Genomic DNA, 14975 nt, shown 5'->3' with positions numbered 1-14975 from the left:
CAACCCAGCAACTGTTAAGCATGGTATCCAGGAAAGAGAAATTGGAAGAGAGGGCCTTGTGCTGGCTGGCTTTGGCCTAATGTTCATTCCAGAAGTCCTAGCACAGCCCTAACAGTCCAGCTAATGTTGGTGCTGGATAGGGAGCCTGAGATCTGCCTGAGACTGGTGCCTCTCTCCACAGACATCTCCAGTGTCATTTTTCCATTGCGTCTGTCCACAGGCCATGCAAGAGTCTGACAAGAAGGGAAGACTCCACATAGGAAGTATTCTCTCTGCAATGAGGGTTTAGGACCAGTACAGGACTTTTGTATTATTTTTAAATATGAGGAAATGGCGGGGGGGAGCAGTACCCAGGAAGGTTCCATGTCCTCTTTTTATAGCCTCCCTTTCCCATGATTAAGACAGCTTTCTATTAACATAATATCATACTGTAAGATTGCATATTCTCTGCCCCCACTAACCTTGCAAACAGGTGAGCTGAAAATATTTGGAGGAGCACCAGCCATCTGCTTCATAGTGGACTTAATATGGTCCCTGTAATGGACATCTGTAGGAAAGCTATTACTGATGGCAATGTCCAGTTGGATGACATAGAAGACATGGTTTGGAATGAAAAGTTGACATAAGTCTGTGGAAACCATTTTCCAAAATGGCCATCCTCGCCATCCTCCTGCAGCACCTATCTCATAAACCACATCACATACATCCATAAAATATGTATCAAAACTATAGGTTTTTAAATGTAACAAAACCAATGGTAACATCCCTAGTAGTCACAGAACTAACTTTGGGAAAAAGAAACCCATGGTGGTGGTGAAGAAGCATTGGGTCTTGGAACATGGTGACCCATCTTCCCCAATATGTAAGAGTGCCCATGCTCTCAGCCCCCTCTGACAGATTTAAAATAATATAGGCCTATATTTTTTATTAAATACTTATAAGATTTTTGTGGCTATATTAGCACACAAAATGGTATAATAAATTATGTTAAAGAAGACCAGACAGGATTTATTGCAGGGTTACAATTATTGTGGAATATAAGCAATGATAGAATATGCTAAAAAGCAAAAGCAGCCATATCTTCATTATTTTGTGAATGCAGAAAAAGATTTTGATTCTATAGAATGGAAATGTACGATAGAAGCTTTAAAGGAGTTTGGATTTGGGATGAAGTTTTGTAAATGGATAAAAAGCATACATGCAACTCTAACAGCAAGAATACTGATAAATGGCAGCTTATCTTCCATAATTCATATGCAACAAGAGGTCAAACATGGATGCACTCTCTCCCCATTGCTTTTAAATATTTACAGAGAAACCATGGCACAGTGGTTTTTGAGAGGATGGGGATATTAAAGGTGTAAAAAGCAATTAATTTGAGACAAAAAGTTGTGTTGTATGCAAAAACAAATGCTTTATGCATGTTTTAGGCAAAAATCATACTTTATTGTTTTCACTTTTCAATAACACGTTTTGTTATAAATTTGATGGGGAAAGTAGCTATTTTTAGCAGGGTCTCCGGATATAAATCAATCAAGGGAAATTTGAGATATGGATGATCAACAAAAAGAACTATTGAGACCCTGACAGGATATAAATGTAAGCAAAGAGGTTTGAGTTATCTAGGAATATATTTAGCTATTAATACCCCACACTTATTAAAAGATAATGTTATGCCAATGTTAAAGAAAGCTAAACAGGATATGATAAGATGGGCTAAATTACTGATTTCATGGCTGGGGGAAGTGTCAGTTGTGAAAATGAAAGTGCTCATCAAAATAAATGTTTGTTTCTTTTATTGCCTATCAAGATCCTGCAGAATATTTTGAATAAACCAGTCAGAAATTTATATTATGGAATTATAAAACACCTAGAATTAAAGCAAGGGTTACACAGCAGTAAATATCCAGAGGGTGGGATACAAACACCAAACATTACATATTAGGGGGTGGTGCTTGGGGAGTGGAACCCACAGAGGGGACTTCAGCAGGCTGGGTGGGGAACCTCCACAGGCCAGATTAGGCCTGTGAGCCAGAGTTTCCCTGTCCCTGGCATACACAAAGGTATACTGCCCTGGGTGGTAGAACAGGTAGGGATAGATTTCATTTAGCAGGCTGGATATGGGACATCCCTCAGTGTGACAGAGCTGGAGATTATTCAAGCTCCTTTATCCTGAAAACTCTCCCCGCTTCCAGGTCCCAGATCAAATGCTTTGGTAGTGTTGCTGAGTGGTTAGGCCACATAGGGAGAGAAAATTATCTCCCTGGGGTCTTGGTCAGATTTACACACTTCCCATCCAAATTAGAGCAAAACATACATTTATTATGCATTTTTTAAAAAGGTGTTACACAGACAGAAAGAGAACAGAGGATACATTAAATGGAAAACTAACCCAAGCCTTTAAACTATCCAAACTGCACTGACTCCAAACCCACCCCCATGGGGAATGCCTCACAAATTACTGCCTCCCTGTCAGGAGGGGAACCAGGGCCCAACACAACAATGTATCCAGCCACCAACAAACTGCCTTCAACCTCAAAGGAGCAAGAACACATCCTTTTATGAGGGCTAGTCAAAAGAGGAGGGCAATGGAGTGACATACTTGCTCCTGATTAGGCTAGAAGAAGAAAGGAGCCAGATGTTCATTAAGGGAAAGATACTTAGCCCAGTTCCAACAAGTTGTCCAGGAGAGCAATCCTATGGCCCCTAGACAGTTTCTGGGGCACCATGGGAAGCTGCAGATCACCTCCTTGAAGAGACTTGATAGAAGAAACCAGAAATGGGGAGGCAGCCCCACACCATAGGAATGAGAAAGAGCTCAATTTAATGAGACTAGAAAGGTAACAATAATCTAGGTTAAGTACAGTCCAATAGAAGCTCCAGATATTTAACCTACAGCACCAGTAATAAATGAAACAGGTTTCAAAGAACAGGAAAGGCCGGAGATTTTAGTAACTGGATAAGAGCTGGTATTACCAACTTTTAAGAGCTTCATGTGTCAAGGTAGTGTTGTCTTCTGATCAGATTACACAAAGAAACACAAATGTTCCGCTTCCATTTTTTCAGTATTTACAAATCAACATGCATTCAAAATGTTAGAAGAGGTATAAATATAAACCAGCATTTGACATCTTTTGAAAAGATGGTAACCATGGGAAAGCATGAAGGATTGCTGTCAGAAATGTATAAAATAATGTTAGAAGCAACTAATATGAGTGATTCCCAGTGCAATCCTACACATGTCTGCTCAGAGATAAGCCCTACTGAATTCAGCAAGACTTACTTCCAGGCAAATGTGTATAGGATTGCACCTTCAATAGAACTATATTGGGAGAAGGAATTTAATGTCACAGTGTAAAATGGGAATTTGTATGTGATAAACCAAAACAATTTCTAGGGGATGGCCATGCTGACTGGGGCTGATGAGAATTGCAGACCAACACATCTGGAAGGCACAAGGCTGGTGTAGGGTCTATTCAATAAACTCCACCTTGCCAGAATGTTTTGAAGCTGGGGACAAATAACAGACACTTTTGTGGACAACTGTGGCAATGGTAGCTGCTACTAGCCAGGCTTCTGGCTGTTTGAACTGGTACTGAGTCCTAAAGGTTCCATGTTATGGAGAAGCTCCAATGGCAAACTGCAGCCGTTGTCTTTGTTGTAGCCACCCACCAGTCTGTCCCCCAATTTGCCTGTCCCTGCCTCCAGTGGTTTCTGGGGCCTTGGCTGTGTACTATAGTAGCCAGCAAAGAAAGAAAAAAAAAAGGCGGCCACCAACATAAAAATGAACGTAGAGGAGGAGACATCAAAGGTGTGGTGGAAATTATTTATTGACCCAATGCATTTCATGTCTTGCTATACTTGTGCGGCTTTATTTGTTCAGTATACTCACTTACCTGGGAGTAAACCCCACTGAACTCAATAGGACTTAGTACTGAGTAGACAAGTGCTAAGAAACAATCTTTTGTACTAATTATTACATTTATATTGTGCCCTTTTTCCTCTTGCAAGGAACCCAAGACAGCTTACATAGTCCTTCTCTCCATTTTATCCTCACAACAACCCTGTGAGGTAGGTTAGGCTGAGAGTTAGTGACTGATCCAAAGTCACCCAGTGAGCTTCATGGTCAAGTGGGGACTAAACTTGGATCTCCCAAATTCCAGTCCAGCATTCTAAACACTGCACCACACTATCCCAGGGTTGTATCCAGTGTTACTGCTATCTAGACCAGACCCATTGAAATGAATGGGAGTTTAGACTAACATTGGATACAACCCTCAGGATGTTTGCCTTGAACTTTGGGAAGAAGTGGAACAGAAATTGAAATCAAGCAATCCTGTCAATGTTGGGATTGGGCAGCTGTCAGGGTTCCCCTTATGAACTGGACCTCTTGAGTGACTCCTTATGGATCTCTTGCCTCAAGAGTCCCAGCTTCCTTTTACCTTCCCTTTTCCAATAACATGGGGTTTAGGCTGTAGGCATGGGGTGATTGACACTCTATACACAGGGTTTAACCACAACACTTTACCGGTAAATTAAAGCAAGCAAATGACTAAAGGTATTTTCACAATAGAGCTGAGTGACACAAAAGGCCTTAAGAGAAAATAAAAGTTGCAAAACACAAGTTCCTTTACCCTAGCTATTCTTAGACTTCTCCAGGCTTCCTCTTCAGGCTCTGGTCTCCCTAACTCTACTCTTACTGGCTCTCTCACTCCCTTTATATACCCTCCTCCCTCAAAACCAAAAGGACTGTTTCAAACCTGAAGAAATGAAACTCAACTGGGGAAATGAACCTGAAACTTAACTAGGGAAATGAAACTACTCCTCTCAGGGATACTCCCTCCCAACAAAAAACACCAGGCCATAGGCCTGGGCTTTTCCTTTTCCTTGCCTCTGTAGGCCTCAAACCTTCACAGCAGCCCTGGTAATTTTTATCTTTAAAAAATTCACTGTTGCCACATATTCAAAGGCAGATGGCTGAGAACTGAACAGGAACTTACTTCCACAGCTTCCAGAGAACTGGCAAAGCCTTGCCTCATGATCCCAAGAGGACAGGGATAGGCAGGCAGGCAGGCTGGGTGGGTGTCACATTCTGCTCCTGAAACAATCTTAGTTGGATGACTAGCAGCAGTATCTTGCTCTATATCCCACTGAAACCCACTGAGCTCCTTGGAGTCCCCTCACTGATGTACTTGCAGTCCTTTGAGTTACACCATGTCCTTTTCTACAAGGAGGCCATGGGAAGCCCATGTGCTGGTTCCAAAAGAACGAGGGCATCTAATAATGCTTTGTTTAGCAACTTTTCCTGTCTTCTGCTGTGTCATTGCTAGCTGTGCTGAGAGGCATATAATTATCTTCTCCCTGATATTATTTTATTGTTTTTATATCCCTCCTTATAACAAAACCTCCTCAGGGCAGCTCACACACAAACAAATCAAGTTGTTTTGATTTGATAAATACAATAATAAAAATCCAAAATGCCTGGGGAGAAATGTCTTTGCCTGAAAAGATAACTGAAAAGATAACAATGTAAGTGCCAGACAAGCCTCCTTGGGGAAGGCATTCCATAAATGGGGTGCTACAACTGAGAAAGCCCTCTCTTGTAGCCACCCATCTGACTTCATTCGGCAGGGCCACCCAGAGGAGGACCTCTGAAGATTACCTAAGGGTCTGGTCACATACCTCTAGGGGGAGGAGTTCCTTTAGATACATGTGGAAGAGGGGAATAAGTAATTTTCCTAATTTATCCTCCCAACTCCAGCCCCACTTTGCTTCTCTTTCCTTCTGTATGTGTGCTAGCTGTGCCGTAGGGTACTCATGTAGAAGGAGGTTGGGTGGGGGAGAACAGCGAAGAGGAACAATGAGGAAAATAGTTTCTTACCCCTCTTCCATATCCATTGCAGGTGCTTGGGGTGGGCTGTGGTGCCACTTTTCACCAACCATTGCTGATTACGTACATCCAAATGGTGTTTTAACAATGTAGTTCATCTTCATCAGTGAGATTGTGAGGCCAGCTGTATAGCACCGCCCCCCCCATCACCTGCTTCTTGATCAACAATTTATGCCAGACTATTTTAGGACATGGAGCTGTTCAAGGCAATGAAGAGCCCCTGAGTCATCCATTGGCCAGGTGTGCAGACAAGCCTGTATTGCAGCCTTGCTGGGACAAAGCTTCTGCCTGCTAGTTAGCCAGGCTGGGTAAACAATAAGATTGTCAGCAGCTGTTGCTTCATTGACCAGCTTCACAAGTAAGGGGAAACAGAGCTGCTGTAGTCACCCCCTTTGCCAAGATATGAACTCAGTAATTGTTCTCATAAAGCAACATCTTTGTTCCAGGTTAACCCATCACCTGAATGAGGAGTGGCCTAAAAGAAGAGCAATAGGTAAGGTAGTGAGTAGGGAAGAAATACCCCCCCTTTTTAATCCGCTACAATGCAGCCTGTCTCTTGCAAATGCTCAGGTTCACCACAAGAGCTCCTATGCTACTCCTTGAAGAGCTGGTTGGAATAAAAGAGCTGTATCAAGAGCAGTCTTTGTGAAATGCTTAATCCTAAAGAAACATTACAGATATGAGAGATTTGGGTGCAAAAAAGAAGTAAATAAGCCCACTCCATTTTCAAGCATGCCCCATAATCAAATCACCAACTCCCATAACCAGTGCTATGCCTCTCTGTCTCTTCCATCATCTCTACCTCTTTTCCTCCCCCGTCCCCTTCTACTGCCACTCTACTGCTCTTCTGGGTTTTCTCCCTGTCCACCTCTCATAGGAGTGCCTATCACCTCCCTATGCAGAATTCTAACTACAGTTTAAAAAACTACAGTAAAATTATCCATCACCGCAGCACCTCTGCTAAGCATGCATATAGTGCCAACATTGAGCTGGATGCTAAGCAGGACACAGTCCCAGCATAGAGCTCTTCAATCTACATGTGATGTGGAAGATAGGAAAGTGGGGGAAATCAGGTCTTTACAAGGCATTGTGCAAGACAATGCATAGTTGGGGGAAGTCAGGTGGCAGTGGAGGAGCAGATAAGATGAGGGTAGAATGTTACAGAAACCCCTTTGTAAAAGAAGGTGGTTAGGAAAAGCCCTAAAGAGACCTAATGAAGATGGAGGGGAATCTTCTCAGGGGCTGTCTTCATGAGCGATTTAGTGTGAAGTTAGAGCAGTCTTGAGTTCCTTCGTGACAGATGACATCACCAAGCTGCTGCCAACGAGCTGCTTCCCTCTTGAAAAGCCGCATTTTCTGAAACTCCTTTTACTCTGACTTTTTTTTTACTGAAAACAACTCCCTGGAGGTTTTACCATAGTATGCCATGTCCCATCCCCCCCCCCCCGCATTAAATCCTGGGCATTACTCTGTGACCTGGCAGTGATGTGGTCAAGAGGGTGGGATGCCCCATTCCTTCTTGTTTCCCCAGTGGAAGTCGTTTTTCCCATTCCCATTGATAAAAACTCCCGGACCACAGCAGCGACCCCTCACATTACCACAGTAGTGGGGATACTCCATCACCTCAGGTAGTCTGCTTTTAATCGTTAACAGACACCCCCCCCCTTTTGTGCATGTTTACTCAGAAGTAAGAAACAAATCTCGTTCCCCTGCAGTGAAGGGGTTAAAGGCTAACTTTAGTAAATTGCCTTAAAGGGCTCTTTCACTTCTCCATGTTGCAATGTTGTCCTTCTTTGATGTTCTATAGAAGTCATTTCTCTGTTGCTATGTAAAGTCCCTTCTCTGCTTTACTTAGCGAAGATCTTTTCGGGTTTACAGGAGATCTTTCAGGTTTACAGGAGCGTCTCATTACCAGCAGGGAGAAGGGTGTGTGTGTGTAAAGCAATAAGCAAAAGTGACAGACCAAAGCTGATTCTGTGAAAATCCTGGTAATTCTCCAACGCGCTTCTCATTCCGTTGCCCTGAAGATTGCCCCCACCACCCCAGGCAGCCAATAGAAGGCATATAATGATGGTAATGTAACCCACTGAAGTGATGAGCCTCCCAAACCCAAGGCAGGAGAACTGAGGTTTGCAAAAAGCTCACCTTCACCAGGAAAGGAGCAAAGATTTCAAGGGGACTGGAGGAAGAGAGAGTTGCAAGATGATAGAGGGGAGCGTGTCAAAAGGAGAGAGACACTCTGAAGTTGATGATTAGGGATTAATGCTCGATATGTTTGTTAATTATTTTTCCCCCCCCATAATTATTTGCATGTTTTTTCTAAAGTTCTGGCTCTGCTTCTTTTATTCCTTTGGAGTATAATTAATACACCCTGAACAGTTGAAGAGGACGGAGGAAAAGACCCCAGGCAGCTGTCCCCACCAGAAAGGGACAGCTGATAAAGGCTCATGGATTGCCCTTACAATAATAATATTCCTGCTAAATTGTGCAGCCCAGAGGTCCACACTCCTCTTTTAAGTTCCCTGTTGTAGTAGGAGGGATCATAGCTCAGAGGCAGAGTATGTGTTTTCATGCAGAAGATCCCGGGTTCAATCCCTAGCATTTGCAGTTAAAAGGATCCAGTAGCTGGGCAAGAGCTGTCTCAGCCAGAGACCCTGGAGACCCACTACAAGTCAGTGTTGATGATATTGGGATAGAAGGACAAATAGCTTGGCCTGGTATAAGGCAGTTTCCTCCTAGATAGGGTGTAGATGGCAAGACTAGGGGATGCATGAGAAGGATGAATAGGGGGTGCCAGTAGAGGCTGGTGGCTCTGATTCTGACAGGGCTGTGAATCCATTCTAGGTTTCAGTCAGAACCAGCCAGAACTTTAAAGGAGCTATCCAAGGTGCTGAACCTATTTTGTGCCTGGGGTCCAGCACCCTGGATAGCTCCTTTAGAGTTCTGTCTGGTTCTGACTAAAACCCAGAATGGATTTACAGCCCCACCGAAATCGGAGCCACCAGACTCCACTGCTGCTCTGTCTCCCCCTGCAAAGGGGAATATAGCGATAAGAGCAGATCTCTGGTTTGCAACCTTGTGACCCTAGGTGTTAGTGAGGGAGTTGTTGTTGTTCAGTCGTTCAGTCGTGTCCGACTCTTCGTGACCCCATGGACCATAGCACGCCAGGCCTTCCTGTCCTGCGCTCTCTCCCGGAGCGTGCTCAAGTTCATATTCATTGCATCCATGATGCTATCTAGCCATCTCATCCTCTGCCGTCCCCTGCTCCTTTTGCCTTCAGTCTTTCCCAGCATCAGGGTCTTTTCCAGGGAGTTTTCTCTTCGCATTAGGTGGCCAAAATATTGGAGCTTCAGCTTCATTATCTGTCCTTCCAATGAGCACTCAGGGTTGATTTCCTTTAGGATGGACTGATTTGACCTCCTTGCAGTCCAGGGGACTCGTAAGAGTCTTCTCCAGCACCACAGTTCGAAAGCATCAATTCTTCGGCGCTCAGCCTTCCTTATAGTCCAGCTCTCACAGCCATACATTACTACTGGGAAAACCATAGCTTTGATTAGACGGACCTTTGTCGGCAAGGTGATGTCTCTGCTTCTTACTATGCTGTCTAGGTTTGCCATAGCTTTCCTCCCAAGGAGCAAGCGTCTTTTAATTTCATGGCTACAGTCACCGTCTGCGGTGATCTTGGAGCCCAAGAAAGTAAAATCTGTCACTGCTTCCATTTCTTCCCCTTCTATATGCCAGGAAGTGATAGGGCCAGATGCCATGATCTTAGTTTTTTTAATGTTGAGTTTCAAACCAGCTTTTGCACTCTCCTCTTTCACCCTCAACAAGAGGCTCTTGAGATCCTCTTCGCTTTCTGCCATTAGGGTGGTATCGTCTGCATATCGGAGGTTGTTGATAATTCTCCCGGCAATCTTAATTCCGACCTCTGATTCATCCAACCCGGCATTTCTCATGATGTACTCTGCATATAAGTTAAATAAGCAGGGTGACAATATGCAGCCTTGTCGTACTCCTTTCCCAATTTTGAACCAATCGGTTGTTCCATGTCTGGTTCTTACTGTTGCTTCTTGACCCTCGTACAGGTTTCTCAGGAGACGGATAAGGTGGTCTGGTACTCCCATCACTTTCAGAATTTGCCACAGTTTGTTGTGATCCACACAATCAAAGGCTTTAGCGTAGTCAATGAAGCAGAAATAGACGTTTTTCTGGAATTCTCTTGCTTTCTCCATGATGCAGCGAATGTTGGCGATTTGATCTCTAGTTCCTCTGCCTCTTTGAAACCCAGCTTGTACTTCCGGTAGTTCTCGGTTCGCATACTGCTGAAGCCTAGCTTGTAGGATTTTGAGCATCACCTTGCTGGCATGTGAAATAAGCGCAATTGTGCGGTAGTTTGAACACTCTTTGGCGTTGCCCTTCTTTGGAATTGGAATGTAAACTGACCTTTTCCAGTCTTGTGGCCACTGTTGAGTGTTCCAGATTTGTTGGCATATTGAATGCAGCACTTTAACAGCATCATCTTTTAGGATTTTAAATAGCTCGGCTGGAATACTGTCATCTCCGCTAGCTTTGTTGTTACTAATGCTTTCTAAGGCCCACTTGACTTCACTCTCTAGGATGTCCGGCTCAAGTTCAGTGACCGCACTATCATGGCTATCAGGGACATTCAGATCTTTCCTGTATAGTTCTTCTGTGTATTCTTGCCACCTCTTCTTAATCTCATCTGCTTCTGTTAGGTCCCTGCCTTCTTTGTCCTTGATCATGCCCGTCTTTGCACAAAACGTTCCCTTGAGATCTCCAATTTTCTTGAAGAGATCTCTAGTCTTTCCCATTCTGTTGTTTTCCTCGATTTCTTTGCATTGTTCATTTAAGAAGGCCTTCTTGTCTCTCCTTGTTATTCTCTGGAACTCTGCATTCAGTTGGGTATATCTTCCCCTTTCTCCCTTGCTTTTTGCTTCCCTTCTTTCGTGAGCTACTTGTAAAGCCTCATCAGACAGCCACTTGGCTTTCTTGCATTTCTTTTTCTTTGGGACGGATTTTGTTGCTGCCTCCTGAACAATGTGGGCTTAAATGATGGTAGTAGATGTGCCCTGCACGACTTAACAACTGAACAACAACAACAACAATTCCAGCTTTGGCTCATCGTTCCTTACTGCTAGAGAGCTACACTGTGATGCCACTCCATGAAAAGAAGACAGGCTGCATAATCCTGGACTACATTTTCCTTCAGTTCCAAGTTCTGCTAACGTTCCAACCAGGCATCCAACTGTCAGTACAAACTGAGGAATTGAGTATAGGAGAGGTGGGGGCACAGGGCAAAACCAATATTGACATCATCCAACTAGTTCTGTAGCAGTCCGTTCAAGAATGAGTATATAAATGGACAAACATAACCATTTGCAGTACCACCATAAATGACAGATGTCTCTACGACCTGGTTCATATGATCACTGCTGCCCACTGTAGTGAGCTGTGCTGTGTGCTGGGCGTTTTTTGAATATTCAGCCTGAGGCAGTGGCTTGTCATGTTGTCCAAATGTGAAGACTATGGGATATGTGAGGATTGTTTAACCCTCGCATAGCCCACGGTCCCCAGGTTCAGATGACACGACAAGCCATGGCTTGAATATTCAAAATGGTCGCTGGCACATGCCACAACCCATCATGGTTTAAATAAGCCACCGTGGGCTGTTTGGTCATGTGAACTGGTCCTGTGTATCAGCAATCCATTACCGTTTGTGAATAGAGCCTACTCTTTGGCTGTGTTCACACATCACACTAACCCATGGTGGGTGGCAAGCTACGCTGGGTAGGTGGTTATGCCAACAACCTACTGTGCTCCTGTCAGACAATCAGGCAAACAAGCTACACAGAGTAGTTTATTTCACCCCCACCCTCACCCCTCTTCCTCCTGTAGTTCTGCCATCCAGTGGGGTAGGTATCCCAGCTTCCTCTGCAGGGAATAGAGATCACTTAAGAAGAGCAGAGCGGCAGCAGCATTTTCAGCTGCTCTTGTTGAGCAGCTCTATAGGCAATCTCTGTAATCCATGCTGGCACAACAGACAACACACTAACCCACCATGGGTAAAATAAACCTTACTGCATACCGTGAGTTCTCAGGGTGGCTTATTTGAGGGAAATAACTCATGGGGAGGGGCATCCCACAGACAACACACTAACCCATCATGGGTTGTTTGGGAAAATAAACTATCATGTGTTAGCATGTTGTGTGAACCCAGCCTTTATGCTGATTCAAAGCAGTTTAAAGGCTGGCTGGGGAATGCTAGAATTTGTAGGATTTTTTTCTGTCCAAACATGTATGGGGTTGTGCCCTAAGGTAATGCCTGACTCTGGAATCTTTGCTTTTAAAAGATCAGCGGCTAGGTGGCAGCATTGCTACATTTTCTGGTAGTAGTGCTGTGCTGCGCAGCTTCATTATTTACAATTTGTTTCATTGTTATAAACATTGTGCCCAGACTTCTCCAGTGTCCAAACTTTGCCCTTGAGCAGGTTTGTGCATGTATAGTGCAGGCGTAGACAACCTGGTGCCCTCCAGTCTTGGACTACAACTCCCATAATCCCACCCAATTTCCCATGTTCCCTGGGGCTTGTGGGAGTTGTAGTCCAAAACACCTGAAGGGTGTCAGATTGCCTACCATAGTGTAGTGTTTCTGCTAGAAATTTAGAATTACTCCAGATCAATGTCCATTCCCATGGGAATAACACAATGTTCTCAGTGTTTTATCACTGCTAGTCATATGAAAACCCCATCTTGGACAGAGACAGCCTGGTGCCAGCCCTGGTAACCTGGTTAGATTATTGCAATGTGCTGTATGTGGGGCTGCTGCAAAACTGTCCGGCAACTGTAAACAGTACGAAATATGCTAGCTAGAGTACTGACTGGAACTGGGCATTATGGCTATATTATGCCAGTATTGTAACATCTTCACTAGCTCCCAGTTCACTTCCAGTCCCACTTCAAGTTGTTGGCATTAATCAATAAAGTACTTCACAGTTTGGAGCCACACTATCTGAAGGACCACCTTTTCCCATATGTTGTTGCTATGCCCTGAGATCATCATCAGAGGCCTTGCCCCAACTGCCCCCACATGCTGGCATTTGGTGGGTGGCTACTTGTAAACAGGCCTTTCTGTGAAATGCTCTCCCTTGAGAGCTCTACCTGGCATCTACATTGTTGACTTTTCAATACCAGGCAAAGAAGTTTTCATTCTCCCAGGCCTTTTAAAAGTTTGTTTTCTCCTAGTGAGGTCATTTTTACTTAAGCCACTCCCACTGGTCAGAGGCAGAAGCCATGTGGGACCAATCTGGCAGTGTACACCAAAATCCTTGCTGATGAGTGAATAAGCCAAGATTCTCTAGTGATACGTTTTGTGCAAATACTACATGGGAGAAAGGGAATAGATGGTCAACGAGGGAAAGGCTAGTTGAAATGGTGGATCTTGAGAAGTCACTTGGAAACAGAAATAGATGGCTGTCAGGTGGGAAGGTATTCTAGCAATAGGGAGCAGTAAGCAATGACAGAAAATAGGGTACAGTTGGGGGACAGACCGGGCTGGCCCTACCATTAGGTAGAGTGGGGTGATTGCTTCAGGCAGCAGATAAAAGGAGGCAGCAAGGTGTTGGAGGAGAGATCTGAGTGTCACACAGCCTGCCCCGTGCGCCCCCCGCCCCCCCAGCTAGCCTGCTGCTCTCAGCTGTGGTTGAGGATGCTGTCACCTCATTAGCATTGAAAAAAGCATGTTGTGCCAGTCCAGTTGGCTTTGGGGAGGGAGTGCCATCTTATGTGCCTCTCAGGCAGCAAAATCTCAGGCTGGCCCTGGGAATAGAGATTGTAACCTTAGTCTTATCTAAAAGGATAGTGCCAATAGAGCAAAGGGCTGAAAGGGAAGCATGCAGAGATAGGAGGAGAGAAATATAAACAGAACAAGGTCATCGAGTTATTTCATAATAAATACAAAACGCCTAAGACAAGAAGACAGAGGAAGTCACCAGTCCAGCTTCTAGCTCAAGATGTGGTGGCCACTTGCTTAAGGAGCTTTTTAAAAGGGGTAGGCAAAAGTGGCTATTATAACAAATAGCAAAAATGGCTATTATTAACTATTACACGGTTCAAGTTCAGAGGCTGGGGAGAGACAAGGGGTGGGGGACAGAGTTATTGCCTTCATGGCTTGCTGGTGTGCTTCCCGGAGGCATCTGGCTGGCCACTGTGGGAAGGATGCTGGACCAGTTGGACCCTTGCTCTAACCCAGCAGGACTCTCTGTACCTGCATCCCAAAGACTTGCTTATCCTGTATCATGTTTTTGCTTCTATTGTGCATCTTGCCCTGAGAGCTTTGGTTATAAGGAGACTCATACATTGAATAAATATATAAATATAAACATTTGGTTCAGGCATCTCATTTTTAAGACTTTGTGCATAGAACCTGGTTATGACACCCAGTGATTAAGAATACAACTGACATACATAAGTGTTTGTTTCTGCCGCACTGGTTTTCTTTTCCAATAAAATTAGCTAAAACAAGCACAAACTGGAAGGATCAGGTTCCCACAATTGTACCATGTTCGAACACAAATTTGACGAGAGTACCCATGACACCCTGTCACAGTAGTAAGCCAAACGTATTATCATCTTAAGGCGTAATCCTATGCATGTTTAGACAGAAAATAGTCCTATAACTCCCAGCATGCCCCGGCCAGTCATGACTCTCAGGTAGTGGGTATGCACACTTACTCTGGAGTAAATAGTATTGTACTCAGTGGGACTTACCTCTGAGGAAATATGGATTGGATTGCATTGTACCTAGTTAATTCTGGCATGAACTTTTATTAGATAAAGATATTAAGAACATTCCTCAAAGCAAGCCATAGATCATTACGGTGAGAATTTTTATTGAATATAAAATGAAAATAACTTATCAAACTGAAAAAAGATCTAGTACAAAATTGTAAATAATGAACTACTCAATTACATTATTAAGAACTAAATAATTTGAGAAACACACACACACACACACACGTGAAATGACTGAACGAAGCTTGATAAGGCAATCAAAGGAACTTGCAAA

This window comes from Heloderma suspectum, chromosome 2 (genome assembly GCF_057233095.1).
Source record: "Heloderma suspectum isolate Gila_16-S chromosome 2, 16-S_ref, whole genome shotgun sequence".
NCBI classification, from domain to species: domain Eukaryota; kingdom Metazoa; phylum Chordata; class Lepidosauria; order Squamata; family Helodermatidae; genus Heloderma; species Heloderma suspectum.
Note: the sequence above shows the minus strand (reverse complement) of the source record.